Source organism: Schistocerca nitens, chromosome 6 (assembly GCF_023898315.1).
Source record: "Schistocerca nitens isolate TAMUIC-IGC-003100 chromosome 6, iqSchNite1.1, whole genome shotgun sequence".
Lineage (NCBI taxonomy): Eukaryota > Metazoa > Arthropoda > Insecta > Orthoptera > Acrididae > Schistocerca > Schistocerca nitens.
In genome coordinates, this window is record NC_064619.1 from 617,845,299 (window position 1) to 617,867,001 (window position 21,703).

General features: G+C 40.6%; 1 pseudogene; it reads left to right on the forward strand.

Annotated features, from left to right (window-relative positions):
• The first annotated feature begins 9,192 nt into the window (after positions 1-9,192).
• LOC126191828 (5S ribosomal RNA) lies at positions 9,193-9,310 on the forward strand (annotated as a pseudogene).
• The last annotated feature ends 12,393 nt before the right edge of the window (positions 9,311-21,703 follow it).

Sequence of the window (21,703 nt, forward strand, 5' to 3'; positions counted from 1 at the left end):
CTATGGTTATGATGTTGAGACCAAGGTTCAATCTTCACAATGAGTCAGGAAAGGTTCTCCAAGACCAAAAAAAGCTCATCAGATCAGGTTAAATGTCAAAGCCATGCTGCAAGTTTTCTTTTACTTTGTAGGATTAGTTCATCGTGAATTCATGCCACAGGGACAAACTGTTAATCGCTGGTACTATCGGGACATGTTGCGACACCTGCAACAAAATGTGAGAAGCAAACTGCCTGAAATGTGGTGACACAATTCATGGTTCTTGCAACACAATAATGCACTTGCACATTCACCTCTCCTGGTGTGTGACTATTGCGCAAAAAACAAAATGCTCCATATTCTCCAAACCTGGGCCCAGCAGACTTTTTTATTTTCAAATTTTAAAACCACGTTGAAAGATTGAAAATTTGCAATGATAGGCAATATAAAAGAAAGTTCTGGCAAGAGGCATATAGAGACTGCTTCTGGAAGTGGAAACTGCAGTGGGAGTGGTGTATCAATTGTGAATGAGAGTATTTAGAAGGAGACCATGCACAATAAGTAAAAGGTAAGCATAGATTAATGTTGTGGATGAAGTTGCGGAATTTTTTGAACGGAACTTGTACACTTCACCGCAGGAGTAAACGATTTTATACACTCCTGTTGTGGCAAGCAGCAGGGATAGGCCCTTTGTTGTGTTTGAAATTTTGCGCACCTTTCTTATTGATTTAAACATGGAATCCGTACCATGTTTTCTGAGTGCTCCATTGAGGCAACCTGTGATAGTTTTCACAAATGGAAGGGAAACTTTCTCTTTAGTTGGGTCTTTTTCATTAGATGCCCTAGAGCTTTTAAGGTGTAGTGCCCTATTTATCACTTTGTCAGAACAGCTGTTTCTTCTGAAGGCAGTTCTCAAATGATTGAGATCGTCCTCCAAGTGCTGCAGTGCACAGACTCTTGTAGCCTTGTCCACCAATGTGTTTGATACTTTTCTGAACAATATAAATTCAGAAACAGAAGAAAATCAAAACATTTGAGAGGTGGTGCTACAGAAGAATGCGACAATTTGGTAGACTGATAAGGTAAGAAATGAGGAGGTTCTCTGCAGAATTGGTGAAGAAAGGAATGTATGGACAACATAGACAAGAAGAAGGGAAGGATGGTAGGACATGTGTTAAGGGATTAGGGAATAAATTCCATGGTATTGGAGGGAGTTGTAGAGGATAAAAGCAGTAGAGGAAGACAGATTGGAATACACACAACAAATGACACTGGTCCACAGTGAATTTTTGCAGAAACCAAAGTAGATGGTCTTTATAGATTTCGTTAAGCTGAACATGAATATCATGATTAAAACTGTCTCCTAGACAGATGGGACTTTATGTTTCATGTATATTGCTATCATAATCAAAAGGACATACATCAATTGAACTTACCTAGTTTATTCACTATGCTTTTTTGTCTTCCTCTTGTGGGTGATGTCTGGGCCATCACTCTGTAGCATCTAGCAGAAATCAGCCAACATAGCTGTCGTCCACCGTCCCGTGTACCATTGTTCCATGAGAGTAATGTCCTGGTGTAACCACTCATTGTGCTCATCACTGAATGCAACACAGTTCTCTGGGAATGCATCAAAGTGGGAGTAAAGGAAGTGTGTCTTCAGGGTCATGTTGGAGCGAGTGACCTCATAGGCATGAATGAGTTCATCCACAAAGCCCATGTAATTTTTGGCTCTCCTTTTCCCAAGAACCATGTTGTCACATTACAAAAACAATGCCACATGTACAGCTGATCAGCTGTTAGAGTGGACTCATACAGCTGGCTTAGCTGTGGACCAACAAAAATCCCCTCTGGAGATGGAAACTTCTTATGAGTTATGGAAACTTCTTACACAAACACTGAAATGTTGCTTCATTCATGTGCATAGCCTTAACAAATGCTGTCACAAGTTCCGACTTAATATGCAATGGTAGGAGAACAATTTTTTTTTAATTCACTGGAAGTTCTTCAGCAATATTTTTGACCCAGCCATCAGAGCAGCTCGTGGAGACCATTTTCTCTGTATGTGGTCCTTTTTTCTTCCTTGACTGTCTTCCTTGCAAACCTAAAAGCATCACAATGACTGCAATCTCCACATACCAGTCATTTATGATCACTGTAATTAACGCAGTTGAGAATTGTTTTCTACATGGTATAACGTTCTTTAGCTACGGCAGCTTAAGTAACAGGAATGGATGGACTTTCATTATTATTGTATAACAGTACTGCCTTCAGGCTCATATTTTAGCCATCTATAAAGGGTTCACACTCATCTGGTTTGTATGTAATGTTCAGGTCTTTCAACAAACTGTCAATGTCACTGCAGAATGTAATGTCACCTTCAGTACTGAAATGACACTTACATTTTCTCTGAAGCTCCTGGAACACATACACAGTTACTGTGTCAGTGAGAAGTCTCCATTGCTGCAGCCATGAGGCCAAAAGTTTGGCTTAGTGCCTTGGAGGATCTAAATCCGTAATTAGATAACTAAGGTCACACTGCCTAATGTTGTGTTGTTCTCCAGATTATGATGTCAGTGTAAATGTTGGGCCTGTGTCACTGGCAGATGAATTCAAGTTTTTGGCTGTATGCGTCAGTTCAGTATTATTGCTATCACTGCTCATTGGTGGTACATGTGGAGGAACAGGAACTGGCAATTCTTCACCATTAGCCGCAGGGCAGATGACAAATGGGATGTCAGGGTACTAAATATTCCTCTTCCTCTTGGTATTGACTCCTTTCCTCAAGGAAGGTACCATACAAAAATAACAATCCAATGGACAATTTGTGGGTTCATACCAAATAGCAGGTATGCAAAATGCTGTGGTGACATTTTTACAATGCATACAAGCATTCAGTGTAAATGAACACAAGGTGCAACACATGTGTGGAGCCCAAGATTTATCTTGGTTTCCAACATGACACCCAGAATACAAGACATATGCTTGTTTCGTTACTGTCGTAAATGGTTGCCTTCTTGAACCACAAATAACATGTGCTCGAATATATCAAAAGTTGTCAGGTTTGTTACTGCAAGTGTGGGGTACTTTTGTGAAAGCACACAAGTGCACACTAATACAATTCTTCAATTTCAACATTTCAGCTTACATACATTCACTGCCAACTGCCATGACACTTGTTTCAGTACCAAGAGAACTAACACAGCACAAGTGCATAAAGCTGTGACAGATGACAGTTAATATTGCGACTGGTTTCTACAATCAACAATGTTCATGTGACAGGATAGTGTGCACATGAGTCATGGTGTAAAGCAGTGTTGCCAAACTGTAATGGAAGCATCCACATCACTCAGTTACTACCCAGGAACCTTTGTCACAATGCCTTTGCATGTAGCTCTTATAATGTCCAGTAAGTGTGTCTGTGTAATGTAGGCACCTTATTTACCTGTAGCCCTGAGCTATAAGACAATTTTAACCTTGATATTCACGTTCAACAAGTCCAAATCTTCAAAGAACAGCTAATTTAATTTCTGCTAAAAATAAGTTCACTTCTGGAAAAGAGGTCAGATTTTATTCTGGGATGTACAGTTACCTAAAAAATCTGACAGAACATTAGGGCATAAAGTCTAAAGAAAATCTACTCGTGCACATAGATACCTTCACAGAAATTCCACCAACTAATGGTGGACAGGACTACAATAATCCATGAACCACAATACTTGGAGAATAAGCTTAATCATTTAAGAACTGTTTTCAGAAGAAATGACTGTGGATTCAGTGTTTAAACCAGCAAGAAAGTCGATGAATTTTGAATATTGCAGAGAACCTATTCCCGCCTCTTGCCACAGCAGGAGTACATACAGTCCCTTGCATTTGGAGTCAAGTGTACACAGAAACTACAAAAAGAAGCATTAACACCCACCTTAAGGAACACGAGAGCAATTTTTGCCTAGGCAAGATGGATATATCAGCAGTAGCAGATCAGGGAATCAATAAATTTGTTTCTCTGACACAGTGCTCTTATCAAGAACTAATCACTGCATGCAAGCTCTTCCCTATGACTGGCTGAATATAAGACTCTGATTATGGCTCAAGTGTACATGGATATTCCTGCCTTAAATTACTCTACTGGCCATTAAAATTGCTACACCAAGAAGAAATGCAGATGATAAACAGCTATTCATTGGACAAATACATTATACTAGAACTGACATATGATTACATTTTCACGCAACTTGGGTGCATAGATCCTGAAAAATCAGTACCCAGAACAACCACCTCTGGCCGTAATAACGGCCTTGATACGCCTGGGCATTCAGTCAAACAGAGCTTGGATGGCGTGTACAGGTACAGCTGCCCATGCAGCTTCAACATGATACCACAGTTCATCAAGAGTAGTGACTGGCATATTGTGACGAGCCAGTTGCTCGGCCACCATCGACCAGACGTTTTCAATTGGTGAGAGATCTGGAGAATGTGCTGCTGGCCAGGGCAGCAGTCGAACATTTTCTGTATCCAGAAAGGCCCGTACAGGACCTGCAACATGCGGCCGTGCATTATCCTGCTGAAATGTAGGGTTTCGCAGGGATCAAATTAAGGGTAGAGTCACGGATCGTAACACATCTGAAATGTAACGTCCACTGTTCAGAGTGCCATCAATGCGAACAAGAGGTGACCGAGATGTGTAACCAATGGCACCCCATACCATCATCCCGTGTGATATGCCAGTATGGCGTTGACGAATACACGCTTCCAATGTGCGTTCACCGCGATGTCGCCAAACACGGATGCGACTATCATGATGTAAACAGAACCTGGATTCATCCGAAAAAATGACGTTTTGCCATTCATGTACCCAGGTTCATCATTGAGTACACATTGCAGATGCTCCTGTCTGTGATGCAGTGTCAAGGGTAACCTAAGTCATGGTCTCCGAGCTAATAGTCCATGCTGCTGCAAATACCATTGAACTGTTCATGCAGATGGTTGGTGTCTTGCAAACGGCCCCATCTTGTGACTCAGGGATCGAGACATGGCTACACAATCCGTTACAGCCATGCGGATAAGATGCCTGTCATCTCGACTGCTAGTGATGCGACGCCACTGGGATCCAGCATGGCATTCCATATTACCCTACTGAACCCACCAATTCCATATTCTGCTAACAGTCATTGGATCTCGACAAATGCGAGCAGCACTGTCGCGATACGATAAACCACAATCAAGGTAGGCTACAATCCGACCTTTATCAAAGTCAGAAACGTGATGGTACGCATTTCTCCTCCTTACACGAGGCATCACAACAACATTTCACCAGGCAACGCCGGTCAACTGCTGTTTGTGTATGTCAGCACGTCAGCACGTTGTAGGTGTCGCCACCAGCGCCAACCTTAAGAGAATGCTCTGAAAAGCTAATCATTTGCATATCACAGCATCCTCTTCCTGTCGGTTACATTTCGTGTCTGTAGCACGTCATCTTCATGGTGTAGTAATTTTAATGGCCTGTAGTGTAAGAGGACTCTTTGCTGAATGTAGTCAAGAAATTCTGTTAGGTAAGAAGTGTCAGAAGATCTTACCAACAATGAAATAAACATGAGAATTGGCAAAGTGGTGATCAGGAAGCTTTGCACAAGAGTATGGCATAATAAAAACCTTACAGTGGCCACAAAAATGCTCATCCACCAAGAATGAGAGGAGAGCACCTTCTTGTATGATGCCGAGATCTAGACATCATATGCAAAACAATAATGTGAGCTCATCTATCATTTGTGGTGCTTACAAAACATTCATGGTGCAACATGGAGGGAACATGTGACAAGTGGGATCGTTCTGAATACAGCTAAGCTACTGAGCATTACTGCCACTCTCAGGGACCATCACATGTGTTGACTAGGACACCTACAACATATGGACCATTTCTGTCTTCCCAAATGTGCACTACTTAATGAGATAGCATTTTCCAAGAGACCCCCGGAACATCTGCATTGTATTTTAAAGATTGTATCAAGTGTGATATGAATGCATTTAATATTGACTGTGACAGGTGGGAGGAGCAGCATGCTGGACCTCCATAAATATGTAAGTACAGGATGCTTACATCTATTTGAAAAAGAAAGCACAGTTAGCCAAGGCATGTTGCAAGGATTATTTTAACGTAAGTGCTTGCAGTGCAGTGTGATATCTGTGTATGCGAAGGTGAGAATACGCAACATATCTAGGAATGCTGTAGCTATCAAGCATAGGGCTGAACTCCAGTGGATAAAGAGTGAAATAAGAGGAGTTTTTAATGAACAAGTTGTGGAAGCTGTAAACAATAAGTACAGAGACTTTTTTTTTTAAGTACAATAGTATAAGCAAGCATTTATGTGGAAAGAGTGCATTCAATAAAGATAATTCTATCACTCAGGTTACATCCCATTTGGAAATTGGATGCACTCAGCGATGTAAGTGACTTATGCTGTATCCTTAGTGGATAAGCAGAGCAAAAGTGTGGGTTCAATTTGAGGAAGCTTTCCAGGATGTGAGGATACGCAACACAAAGCAAACAATTAGTAATAACTTGTATTAAGAGAAATAAACAGATTACATAACTTCTGATATGTCGAGCAAAGCAAAGGTCAGGATACAGTGTTCATAGATAATTTGTTCTTCTCCACTGGCTAGCTGGTGTACGTCTGCTGTATGGCTCGTCGTCTTTTCAGCAGGAAGACTCAGTGCTCTTCTTCTATTGGCTGCCGTGTGGCGGGGCGCCCTCGTGGCGGCCCACAGCAACTTTGCTGCCAACCTGCGTTTCTTCTCGTGGCAGGCGCAGTATCACAGCTATCGATACTGCAACTTATAAATTATAGAGTGCAGCAATCGTTTATCCTTTTTAGATTTTATTACACAAATCCAGATTTCCGCTAGTAGCTAGCATTGAGAATGGCTAGCTACTAGCCGAAATCTGGATTTGTATAATAAAATCTAAGAAAGACGACTGATTGCTGCACTCTATAATTTGTAATTCTGTCAGTGTCAGAAAGGCCCATTCCTTTTCTGGTCAGATTGAAAAGTTGACCAACATATGCTTTACAAAGGAAGAGATGGCACTTCTAAACAAGGATTTTCTCCATATGCATCCCTTTCTGATGTTGGCATAGCTGAAGTCAAATCTAAGGTGAAGAAGTGTGTGCTTATGGCAAACTTAATAGTAGAGAGGAAGCAGAGGTAGTGAGTAAAGCACAGAAGCTTTTGTGTAGGGAACTGTTAAAAGAAGAGCAGAACAAGGATAAGAATGGTAAACTGCTGCTCATAGAGAGGATTAATTGTAAATTATGTAACCATAAGACAATGACAATTATGGCAAAGAAGGATAATGCCTCAGTGGTTATTTTTGAAATTGAATATAGGACCAAAGTGTTGCAGCATTTAGTGGATAACAATACAACATTCACAGATAAGGAAACACTACATTTTTTCAGGTAGCTCTCAAGAATAATGTGAAATGGACACATGTTTTGTTTTTCCCTTTTCAGAAAAGTAGTATGATCAGTATGAATCCTAGATTATCCCCTTTGATCACACAGATAAAACTGCATAAAGAAAACAAGAATATGTGTGTTATTGTGAATGGAAGAAATGCAGCCATGGTAGAATTGAATAAGTTACTTTTTAAAAAACTTAAAACATAAACATGTTTCAAACAGATTATTGTGTAGCGGACATCATAGTATTTGCCAGATTCAGCTCAATGAGGATATAGTACTTGATTTCATTTGATATTGTTAACCTTTACAAAAATATCCCTATTGAGGACATATTCAGGGTTAGTAAACAAAATCTAATATGTGACAACCACAGCTATTGGGGACGTAATTGTGTTCACGGACCTTCTGAAGTTCAGATTCGAACATAATTTCTTTGAACTAGACAAGAGTATTTGAACAGAAAGGGGGTTTGGCAATGGTCAGCTGCTTATTGGGTCTATTGGCAAATATTTTCAATAATGACTTGGTGTTGAAGATATTCATGAATAACACTTGGATAGCAGATAAAATCATTTTCATAGGTGCTACATTGATGATACCTTTCTTATAGTTAAGGGAGGGAATGGGCATGTAGCAGCCAATCACAACAAATACATACAGCAGCATATGAATATTAAATACACACTTGATAATGAGCTAGGTAATGAAATAAACTGTTTGGTTTAATGGTGACATAAAGTGGGAAGAGATAAGGTTTTTTCCATTTTTTGAAAGCCCACACACATGGATGTAATGATTCAAACTATCCTGTGCAACATAGGAAGGCCTTTTTTATGTGATGGTGATGTGCATTAACAGGCTCCCATTAGCCGAGAACCAGGTTCATAAAAAAACTTGACATACTTAGGCAAGTTGCAGTGACAAATGCCGGTAAGAGTAAATTAATCACATGGATGTATTAGAAACACAGATGGGTTAAGACTCCAAGTCCATAAAATAAAAAATTCTTGATAGTACAGTACCATGGACCAAAAACTATGAAACTGGAACAGCCTTTCCCAAAAGATTTCAGACGGCATTCCAGGCAGCATAGATCGAAACACTAATTGAGTAAGGAGGTACAACAGCATGGTACTGAGAAATTTGATGCATCTGCTATATATAAGTTAACATGCAATTTAAAATTTTAGAAAGCATTCTGTAATTGGAGCAAAGCAATGATTGGTATCAAATAAAAACAGTCTCAATCCTGTTTTTTGAAAGTCCCCCCCCCCCCCCCACACACACACAGAGATGAAATGATTCAAACTATCCTGTGTGACATAAAGGCCTTTTTCATTTGATGGTGATGTGCATTAACAGTCTCCCTTCAGATGAGAACCAGGCGCATGTAACAGGTAGTATACAGGAGATAATGCAAGTGCTACATGTCACCTCTAAAGACTTGCAGCTTGATATTTTAGAAGAACTAGAAATATATAAAAATAAAATCAAAGAACTGGATAAGGTACTCAATGAAAAAGTAGGCTTTAGTACAATGGGTTTTTTTGCCATGTTTAAGCAGGAACTTCAACTTGTCCAATACTTGGTCGATATGGATGCCAATCCCTTAGGTAGGTTGTTCATGCCAGGAGTACTAGTAAATGAGATAGCCTCATGGAAGTTTCACTCCAGGTACCAGTGATAGAATGTGTATATAAAGTTATGGAAGACATTATAATTTTATGACTGGCATAGTCTTCAGGGTGCCAACAGCATTGCCGCAGCGGTAACACCGGTTCCCGTCAGATCACCGAAGTTAAGTGCTGTTGGGATGGGCTAGCACTTGGATGGGTGACCATCCACTCTGCCGAGTGCTGTTGGCAAGTGGGGTGCACTCAGACCTTGTGAGGTAAACTGAGGAGCTACTTGATTGAGAAGTAGCAGCTCCGGTGACGTAAACTGACATAGGTCTGGGAGAGCAGTGTGCTGACCACCTGCCCCCCTATATCCACATCCAGTGACTCCTGTGGGCTGAGGATGACATGATGGCCGGTCGGTACCGTTGGGCCTTCGAAGGTCTGTTTGGACCATTTTGAATAGTCTTCAGGGCATGGAACTACTATATTATTAATCAAATATAATGCTGCAGTACAAGCCTGTAATTATATTCATATTTTTGGCATGTTGGTGTGTGCTTGCTATTGCTGTGATGGGCACACTGTATTTTTATACATTGGGACAGATGAAGTAGGCATGTTACACATGCCTCTTCTACATTTCTGTAATCACACATAGTTCTTGGCCATATAATGCCTACACCACTGTAAGAAGTTTTATTATCTGTAAATAAAGGCTCATTTTTGTACTTCTTAACCAAATTATATGTTATACCCCATTTGGATAATTTATAGATATTTCATCATTTTTAATAATAATATTTTATGTCATGATATTCTTTTATTAGATGACAAGAAATATACTGTCTGTAACTGTGGACATGTTTTTGTACAGTAGTTTGCTATGACTACATGTTATGCTGTCTATGATGCTGTAAGGTCTTTTATGAAAACTATGGAGATATTTGCATTTTATTTTTTATTCTGTACGGTAATTTTTTAAAATTGTACCTATAGACATGATTTTGTACAATATTTTATTAAGACTACATGTTACATCGTTTGTGATGCCATAGGGCCTTTTATGAATACTGTGGAGATTTATATTTTATTTGATTCTATATTGTAATTTTTAAAATTATTACTCTTGTTGGCAGTTTTCACTGTATCCTTGTTATGTAACTTGCAAATCACACCATATGTTGCATCATAATTTTACAAGGTTGTTATTATTTTAATGGTGTTTGAACCAATTAAGACCAAAATGTGGTTTTAATTTATTTCACTTCTCATTGTGTAATTTGTAATGTTATCATTACAATAGAACAACTGTTTGGATAATAATCAGTTTGGCCCTTTGTGCACAGCACTACTAGCAGCCTCTGGTTCTTTTACCTGGTAACTGGTGATGTTTTCGAACATCAGTGCCGTTAACCATAGTTTGTGTATTTTGTGCTGGACTATCTGTATTGCCATTCTGGACTATCTGCAGTGGCTGTCTCCAAGCATGCTTATTTGACTGTATTTTAATTATTTATGAAGACCATTTCTAACCTTTCATGTAACCTTGTACGTAACAGGAACTAATGCCTATAATCATACTTCAGTTGTATAATTATTGTTACATTTATTTGAACTTTGTTTTTGTAGGATACTTTGAAAATGGGCATAATGTCCAAAACTAGTCACCACCAATAAATAAAAGATAGATCTTACAGCAACTTTTAAAAGAATTCCAACCATTTATTTCAATAAAGGAAAGTTGCTGACCTAGGTCTGTAAAAACGGGAGGCACTTGCCAAAGACTGCAGTAGGTGGATGAAAGGGATGGCAGCAAATTCCATGACAGTGCCTGGCTCAACAACTTAGCTGAAAAACAAGCATGTAGACAAGCACTTAGGACAGACCACTCTTTTGGTGTGATACACGCTGCCCTACTTGTGGTTGCCAAGTGGGCTCTCACATTGGACTTCTGAGTCACTAACAAAAGATCCTGCACAATGCTAATCGAATCTTCCATTAGGAATTAGAGACCATGGACCTTGATGATGAGTCAGTACTATGTTATGATGTACAGAGAGACTGTAGAAAGTCAAAAAGCACAAAATCAGCTTTAACAGAAAATAAAAAGGGTTGGAATAACATATATTCAAAGATAAGTCGAGATCAGTATTGCCTCACATGCTTCTACTTTTCTCTGGAACCCAAACTTGCTATAAACCTGGATATGTGCCACATGTGTGGCTATTGGCACGGCAGACTCAAACAACCCCCATCAGCACCTGCACAGGCCAGCCACCAGAGGTTGCCGCAACTTGTGCACCCACCATGCCATCCACCAAAATTCTTCTCTGTAAAAGGACAGTGCAGCAAGTGCTCAACCTTGGTTGTTTTATACTATGCATTGTTCTGTTTCTGTGCTTGAGTGTACTTGTATGTGGATTAATAAACTCTGTTTGTGGCTACACTATTAACTGTGGATTACATTACAACACAGTTAGAGACAATTGTTGTTTTCCCTTCCATGTGTACGCCTATTTGGTTACTCCCCGAGTTCTTCCAGCCATGGAGACAGTGCTCAAACCTGTCCTTGGGAATCAGTGTTCTCTTACCATTGTTATCGTGAACTCATTGGCCACATTCACTACACCAGCTCCCACAACATAGGTGTACCGGCCGCCCTTTCCCCCTTACAATAACGCAGTTGAAGACTGGGAGGCTTTGACATGACTTCCTCACCTTTGCTGTCATTGATGTAGACCGGTGTAAGGCTTTGTTTCTTTCTTGGAAGTCTCCTCCAATCCACTAGTAGTTGTGTCAGTTAGCCCCACTCCAGGAACCCACGTCACATTCGTTCGACGACATGTGAAGGTTGTTGTCCAGTTATCACTGTAAATGCATGCATATCATTGCAGCACATGTTGAGTCCTGTCATTGTCATAAACTGCCCCACCAGTCCTATCAGGCTAGGGCAGCTGAACTCTACGGCCTCAGTTGGAAATTCAGTTAGTTATCAGAGCTCATTTCCGCACTGATGCTACGGTCCATGATGTCATCATTCAGTTGGCTCCTGACAAGGAGGTGGGTCAACGTGCACTACAGAGCAAAAATCCACATTTAGCTGAAGAGTTAAATATTGCCCATTCTTTCAAGGTGTCTTGTACTGTTGCTGATCAGATTGAGGCTCAGTGTACAGTCACCACAGTGGCCCCTGTTTCTGGTCGTTGGGGATCAGTTAGTTCTTAGGGGCAGGATGTTATGGCGATAGTACAAACACGGCCTCCATCCCACATTCGACAGTGACATGCCAAACAACAGCAACTACACAAGAGTGGCAGCACTTTGTGCTCACTGTGCTGCCCATGACCAACATGCTGGGTGACCTGCAACAGCTGCAGAAGAAAAGGACGTGTAGCATCTGTGTGTTATTCCTAGCCTTCTCCTGAAGTATGGACATGGATGTTAATTGTGTGTATCCAGTGCTTATGAATAATAACAAATTTTTATTGCAGTGTGACTGATGGACAATGTGCTCCATCTACAACTGGACGTTGGTGCACCTGAGACCTTGATAAAATCACAAACTTACGTAGACTTAGGATCTCTGGCATTTTTTCCTGTTATTTGATGGTTGGTGAGTTACAACAAGCAGCATATTCCAATTATAAGGCAATTTGCAGATCCTAGTGTGTATAAATTGGTGGTTCATTCCTTTACTTTTTCTGTAGTGGGTGATGCTGGCATGGATTGTTTGTTTGGTCTGGATGCTTTCAATGCTTTTGGTTTCTCTATTGTGTATGCAGTGCATCTCCTTTCTGACCAAGTCTCTTACCAAAAGTTACCATGGATTCTCTATGTTCAGAGTTCTTGTCTCTTTTTACAGATGGATTAGATTGTACCAATAATTTTATGGCCCACATTACTCTGAAACCTATGGCTTAGCCTATTTCTTCCATGCATGCTCTATTCCAGTGATCTTGGGTGATGAAGTGAAATCCAGATCGGACAGATTAATATTGTTGGGGTCATCCTGCCTATTACACAATGTGAGTGACCTCCCACCCTCATGATTGTTAAAAAAACTGAAAGATCAGCTTCACCTTTGTTTTGCTTATCTAAGCCTATATACAGGTTCCATTGGATGAGGATTTGAAAAGGCTCCTTCTGATTAACATGGGCTTCGGACTGTACCAACATCAGCACCTCCTGTTTGGTATGGCTAGAGCCCCTGCGATTTTCAAAGTTTCTTGGAACAATTGACAATGTCCGTTTTGGGGTGCACCAGCTACCTTGACGACATCGTCATGACAGGTGCATCCATGGATGCACACTTATGCAACTGACACTCATTTTTCAGTCTTTTAAACTGCTATGTTGAAGTGCAATGTGGTCAAGTCCACTTTTTCAGCCTTCAGCTGTGTATTTGGGGTTTGAAGTTTCTTGGGATGGTGTAACGCCTGTTCATCATCATGGGACAGCTGTCACAGCTCTGCCTCACCCTACAAAAGTCAAAGGACTCCAAGCACCTTTAGCAAAAATTGTTATCACAGATTTGTTACTGCTGCAGCAACACTGGCCTATCCTCTCCATGAGTTACATCACAAGGATGTTCTTTTCCAGTGACACTGGCCTGTGTGCACGAGTTCACACTTTTGGAATCTGAATTACATTCCACTCCTTGTTTGGCTACCTTCCATCCTGACCACCACCTGGTCTTGGCAATGGACACTTCCAGTATGGCCTGAGGGCCATTCTTGCAAATCACTATGAGGGTGGTTCCAAATGTCCAGTAGTTTATGTGTCAAATACACTTAACTCTGCTCAGGACTACTTGTAAGTTGAGAAGGAAGAGTTTCATGGTCTCTTGTGTGGGTGTAAATTCCACCTCATTATGGACCACAAACCTTTGGTTTTGTGGTTTAATCCTGCTTTTTTGCCTGACAAGGCATCACACATCTTCAGAGTTGGGCCTTGTTTATGTCTCACTAGAACTATGAAAAACATCTTCGGCCTAACACTTGCATGGATGCCGATGCTGAGGCACTGTCCAGGCTTCCAAGGGGGTCAGATCCCTGGTTTTGATCAGGATGAACTACTTTGTTTTCACTTATATGTGCGGCGCAGTGTACAGTGAAAGTGTTTTCTGTTACGGGCTCCAGGATCACAGCTGCTGTTGCTGATGATCCTGTTTTGCACCATGTTGTTCACTTTCTTCAGCATGATTGATCGGACAGGCCTCCAGGCAGGGCTTCTGACCCTTTACATAAGTATTTTGCTCTCCGTCACCCCTTTCAGTGTTTGAGGGTAGTGTTGTCTTAGCTACAGATCGGCTGTCACCCAGGGCTGTGATCCAAGCTGCATTGCAGCAGTATGTGCTTCAGCTCCTGCATCGAGGACACTGAGAAGTGCTGTGTGCCAAGTCATTGTGGCTCATTGGCACATGTTTAGTCCACCATCAGCAATGACATCAAGCATTTTGTTGCAGCTTTCTCTTCATGTGCCACACAGCAGGCAGCTGTGTCACTCACCCCATGGTCTACATTGCAGCATCCGTGGCAACGTGTCCATGCTGATTGTGCGGGACCCATCCTCACTTCATTGTTAATTATTAATGCCTTCTTTAAATTTCTATATGTTGTCCATTGTCCTGTGACATCATCCATGGCTACAGTTCAGACCCTTTATAAAAAATTTCTGTTGAAGAATTGCCATTTACATGTGTGAAAGGTGACAGTCTGCTGCGTGTGTCGCAGATCTTCCATGATTTCTGTGTCTGTCAAGGCATTCACCATGAAACAGCTTCTCCTATTCACCCCCAATCTAATGGTGAGGCAGAATGTCTCATTTGCATGTTTAAGGTTCAAATGAAGTAGTACCTAGAGGACTTTGCCACAGACAATGCACTGACACACTTCTTGAGTTCCTACAGGTTCACGCCAGTTGGGTATTGGAGTCCAGCTGAGGTGCTCCATGGTCGTCAACCCTACACCTTCATCCACCTGCTTATGCCATCTCACCAACATCCGCTGAAGTGGCCCTCGTCACGGTTCGCTCCCAGCTCAACAGTCTGGGTGTGGGAGTTTAGCTGCTGACCAAAATGGACTCCAACCACAGTCCACAGCTGTTACGGCCACTACCTCTTTATGGTGCATGGCAGTGATAGGCTAGTGGTGCACCATCATGATCAACTGTGTCTTAACACTGTGGTGAGTGCCATGTGCCCATTACCATTGCCATCACCTCTGCCTCCTCCCTCAGCAGGTCTCATTGGGCATTCCTGCAATGGGGGTGGACCTACCTTCCTTGTGAATATTTCCACCTCCTGCCACTCCTCTGGCGTCCAGCACCCTGATGCCTGCTGATGGCCCTACCCATGTGGCTGTGCTGCCGTCTGCACTTCCATTGCTGGCTGTGTTGGTGCCAGCAGGTCCCTCCATGATGGCATCCCTGGGGCATCCGCCCAAGCAGCCAGCATGTTTGCCATCAATACAGATCTGCTACATTGAGTTTCTGGATATCAAAATGCTTCCTGTGCCCTCATCATCCTCTCTTCTGGTATGTTGCAGGGGGCCAGCTGCCGCACATGTCCACAGCATGTCACTTCCACCCTTACTCACAAGTTCCAGCATGGAATGTCCTTCTGCCATCAGCGTCACCACCTGTGGTGCCCACCACAGATGACATGCATGTGTAAACAGTCATTCTGACATTTGCATCATAGGCGTGTCCTTTTCACAATGCAGAAGGGGTGCTATAACCCTGTGAATCATACGTGGATACACACTGCAGGCATGGCCACCAGCAAGCTAGATTCATACACTCTGCCATCAGCATCTGTGCTGGCTGGCCACCAGAGGCCATCTGTGACTTGTGTACATGATACTGCACCCGCCTCCCCATCTGTCGGCAGTCTTCCCTATATTAGGTGAGCACAGCAGGTGCTCCTCCTCAAATGCATTATACTATTCAATGTACCATTTTATGTGTGTGTGTAATTGTATGCAGATTAATAAACCCTTGTTCTTTGTGGCCACACTATTACCTGTGTCTTACATTACGACAAAACTGATCTTCCCTGAGGTTGGCCTCTACCAGTTTTTCTATTCTTGTGTAAATAATTCGCTGAAGTATTTTACAATCATGACTTATTTTAAACAGAGTTTGGTTATATTAATGTGTTATAAGTATTTTAATCCCCCCCATGAACCATGGACCTTGCCGTTGGTGGGGAGGCTTGCGTGCCTCAGCGATACAGATAGCCGTACCGTAGGTACAACCACAACGGAGGGGTATCTGTTGAGAGGCCAGACAAACGTGTGGTTCCTGAAGAGGGGCAGCAGCCTTTTCAGTAGTTGCAAGGGCAACAGTCTGGATGATTGACTGATCTGGCCTTGTAACAATAACCAAAACGGCCTTGCTGTGCTGGTACTGTGAACGGCTGAAAGCAAGGGGAAACTACAGCCGTAATTTTTCCCGAGGGCATGCACCTTTACTGTATGGTTAAATGATGATGGCGTTCTCTTGGGTAAAATATTCCGGAGGTAAAATAGTCCCCCATTCGGATCTCCGGGCGGGGACTACTCAAGAAGATGTCGTTATCAGGAGAAAGAAATCTGGCGTTCTACGGATCGGAGCGTGGAATGTCAGGTCAATTAATCGGGCAGGTAGGTTAGAAAATTTGAAAAGGGAAATGGATAGGTTAAAGTTAGATATAGTGGGAATTAGTGGAGTTCGGTGGCAGGAGGAACAAGACTTCTGGTCAGGTGACTACAGGGTTATAAACACAAAGTCAAATAGGGGTAATGCAGGAGTAGGTTTAATAATGAATAGGAAAATAGGAACGAGGGTAAGCTACTACAAACAGCTTAGTGAACGCATTATTGTGGCCAAGATAGATACCAAGCCCACACCTACTACAGTAGTACAAGTTTATATGCCAACTAGCTCTCCAGATGACGAAGAAATGGAAGAAATGTATAATGAAATAAAACAAATTATTCAGATAGTGAAGGGAGACGAAAATTTAATAGTCATGGGTGACTGGAATTCGAGTGTAGGAAAAGGGAGAGAAGGATATGTAGTAGGTGAATATGGACTGGGGCTAAGAAATGAAAGAGGAAGCCGCCTGGTACAATTTTGCACAGAGCACAACTTAATCATAGCTAACACTTGGTTTAAGAATCATGATAGAAGGTTGTATACATGGAAGAACCCTGGAGATACTAGAAGGTATCAGATAGATTATATAATGGTAAGACAGAGATTTAGGAACCAGGTTTTAAATTGTAAGACATTTCCAGGGGCAGATGTGGACTCTGACCACAATCTATTGGTTATGACCTGTAGATTAAAACTGAAGAAACTGCAAAAAGGTGGGAATTTAAGGAGATGGGACCTGGATAAACTGAAAGAACCAGAGGTTGTTCAGAGTTTCAGGGAGAGCATAAGGGAACAATTGACAGGAATGGGGGAAAGAAATACAGTAGAAGAAGAATGGGTAGCTTTGAGGGATGAAGTAGTGAAGGCAGCAGAGGATCAAGTAGGTAAAAAGACGAGGGCTAGTAGAAATCCTTGGGTAACAGAAGAAATATTGAATTTAATTGATGAAAGGAGAAAATATAAAAACTCAAAAATGAGATTGACAGGAAGTGCAAAATGGCTAAGCAGGGATGGATAGAGGACAAATGTAAGGATGTAGAGGCTTATCTCACTAGGGGTAAGATAGATACTGCCTACAGGGAAATTAAAGAGACCTTTGGAGATAAGAGAACCACTTGTATGAACATCAAGAGCTCAGATGGAAACCCAGTTCTAAGCAAAGAAGGGAAGGCAAAAAGGTGGAAGGAGTATATAGAGGGTCTATACAAGGGCGATGTACTTGAGGACAATATTATGGAAATGGAAGAGGATGTAGATGAAGATGAAATGGGAGATACGATACTGCGTGAAGAGTTTGACAGAGCACTGAAAGACCTGAGTCGAAACAAGGCCCCCGGAGTAGACAACATTCCATTGGAACTACTGACGGCCTTGGGAGAGCCAGTCCTGACAAAACTACCATCTGGTGAGCAAGATGTATGAAACAGGCGAAATACCCTCAGGCTTCAAGAAGACTATAATAATTCCAATCCCAAAGAAAGCAGATGTTGACAGATGTGAAAATTACCGAACTATCAGTTTAATAAGTCACAGCTGCAAAATACTAACACGAATTCTTTACAAACGAAAGGAAAAACTAGAAGCCGACCTCGGGGAAGATCAGTTTGGAATCCGTAGAAATGTTGGAACACTTGAGGCAATACTAACCTTACGACTTATCTTAGAAGAAAGATTAAGGAAAGGCAAACCTACGTTTCTAGCATTTGTAGACTTAGAGAAAATTTTGACAACGTTAACTGGAATACTCTCTTTCAAATTCTGAAGGTGGCAGGGGTAAAATACAGGGAGCGAAAGGCTATTTACAATTTGTACAGAAACCAGATGGCAGTTATAAGAGTCGAGGGACATGAAAGGGAAGCAGTGGTTGGGAAGGGAGTAAGACAGTGTTGTAGCCTCTCCCCGATGTTATTCAATCTGTATATTGAGCAAGCAGTAAAGGAAACAAAAGAAAAATTCGGAGTAGGTATTAAAATCCATGGAGAAGAAATAAAAACTTTGAGGTTCGCCGATGACATTGTAATTCTGTCAGAGACAACAAAGGACTTGGAAGAGCAGTTGAACGGAATGGATGGTGTCTTGAAGGGAGGATATAAGATGAACATCAACAAAAGCAAAACGAGGATAATGGAATGTAGTCGAATTAAGTCGGGTGATGTTGAGGGTATTAGATTAGGAAATGAGACACTTAAAGTAGTAAAGGAGTTTTGCTATTTGGGGAGCAAAATAACTGATGATGGTCGAAGTAGAGAGGATATAAAATGTAGACTGGCAATGGCAAGGAAAGCGTTTCTGAAGAAGAGAAATTTGTTAACATCGAGTATAGATTTAAGTGTCAGGAAGTCATTTCTGAAAGTATTTGTATGGAGTGTAGCCATGTATGGAAGTGAAACATGGACGGTAAATACTTTGAACAAGAAGAGAATAGAAGCTTTCGAAATGTGGTGCTACAGAAGAATGCTGAAGATTAGATGGGTAGATCACATAACTAATGAGGAGGTACTGAATAGGATTGGGGAGAAGAGGAGTTTGTGGCACAACTTGACCAGAAGAAGGGATCGGTTGGTAGGACATGTTCTGAGGCATCAAGGGATCACCAATTTAGTATTGGAGGGCAGCGTGGAGGGTAAAAATCGTAGGGGGAGACCAAGAGATGAATACACTAAGCAGATTCAGAAGGATGTAGGTTGCAGTAGGTACTGGGAGATGAAGAAGCTTGCACATGATAGAGTAGCATGGAGAGCTGCATCAAACCAGTCTCAGGACTGAAGACCACAACAACAACAACAAGTATTTTAATGAATAAAATAATTCTTCATTCCTTTAGCCAATGCTTCGAAAATGGCAGGTACTATTTGAGATATGGCTGGCTTTGAAATATGGATTAAATGTGCAAGCATTTGAAAGGAAGTGTAACAACTATTCTTTGTTTCACACTACTTTTCTAAAACTTCTATCTTTCTTTGAAACAAGTGGTTTTTTTATCTTTCCAAATTTGTTAAAATTTCAGAATCATACACAGTCTAGAAAAGTTATGAAAAACAGTGTTATTTTGCAAACTCAGCTGATGCACACAATGTGCATAATTCCTTGGGACCAAGCCGTGTAACAAGCTAACTTGGAGGTAATGTGTATCAGAACCAATGAACGAGTGTAGTTTAATGTACATTGCTCTCAGAATTTTTTCTCTCGGTGTTGACTTGAAGACCAGGGTGTTGGCCTACTTTATTTCTCCACACTCTTGACATGTTTCTTTTATCTTCTGTGACAAATCAGCTAAAGTAAACAGTAATTATTCAACAAATGTGTGTGGCATGAATACTGTGTGTAGTAGATAACATCACAACTTTGAGTATTTCCAAATATCCTATTGCAAATTAGCAATAGTTAATTAGTAATGCAGTTCCTAAAAAATGCTTCATTTTACTTTTCTGGTGTTCTTCTTCATGGCAGATTCTATGGAATGAGTTGAATTAATTTATCAATGTGTGATCTAATGATCAGGACTGCTGAAATATTAGTTCACACTAATGGTGATAGATTCTGAAAGACAAATAACTGACAAGATTAGATGAAAAGTAAAACAAAGGGAGTTATTAAGGAACATTATAATTTTTATTTAGAAATATTTCATAAAAATGTATTATCTACACACATATTTGGTAAAATCACAATGTCTTAACACTTTTTTAGTGATGTATTGCTCTTTAGATTATCATAGCCAAAAATTTATGTGGACTAGGTGTGTTCAGTATTGAACTGAACCACTTATTAGTGTTAACACATAGTGATGTGATGAGTGTGCACCTGTATAAACTTTCACAAGAAATAAGAAAAGCATTGTAGAACTTGGACTCTGCACCTATCACTTAAGCTACTGAAACATTAATTACATTGCACAAATTTTGGGATTAAAAATAGACATAGGTGACAGTGCTTATTGCAAGCATGCCTTCATTCATAAGGAGGGCCTACATTGACTAAACGCTAAACAGTACACACAGAAAAATAGTAGCTTTTCAAAGTAGTTGCTTTTATGCTAACCATATACATTTTCCATTAAAGTATTTTTTATTACAAGTCATTTGTAATCAGCTGAATAAAGAAACTTTATAAGTAACTTGTGGTGGCTGAATATGTACCTACAGCCTTTAATTTTCTCTTCCAAATTGGACCTACTGAATGAATTAATGGAACACTAGTACAAAGTTTCAGTTTGTCACTAATTCTTTTCTACAGTGACAAACTCCACTTTTAAAATACGAAAGACTTATTATTACATGGTCCTACACTAATATTTCTATATTTCTGTTATAGACGTAATATATGCTATCAATTGTTACTACATGTACATATTGATTATTCAAGAGAGTTACATTTCAGTACTGGTCATTTAAGAGCAAATCAAAGAAACAGTACAAAATCATTTTAATCCTGGTTAGAGTTGGGCTCACAAAGAAATGTAAGTTATTAAACTATTGGTACATTATATCTGGATTATACACTGGAACTTTATTTACACATATGAAATATTTATTTCATTATGCTGAGGGTAAAAGGAACAAATCATATAGCTGAGAGGAAAAAATTATTTTTACTAATACACTTACAAACTTCCATACTGAAAAACAATGAAGTCAGTCAGACAAAATGTGAAGTATGACTATTGCTGCCAATGAAGCTAAATTCAAATCAAATGAAACAAAAGCCACTATTTGCTGAGAAAGTGACTACTGTAGGAACTGGTTCTTGCCAAATAAAAGAAATGTGTGTATGTTTAAAAGTCTGAGTAATGTCCCTTCCTCTGATGGTAGAAAGGAAGACCCATGTGATATCCCATTTGCTCAGTTCATTACTTTTTATCTTGAAAGTCCTTGAAATTTTCATGAAAAAGCACCCTTAATATAATTAAATTACTTCTGATGATATTTCTGACTCCAGTTCACATACATTTGTTCTAAGAACAGTAAGTAAAAGTTGAACAATCACCGTATTATATGAAAC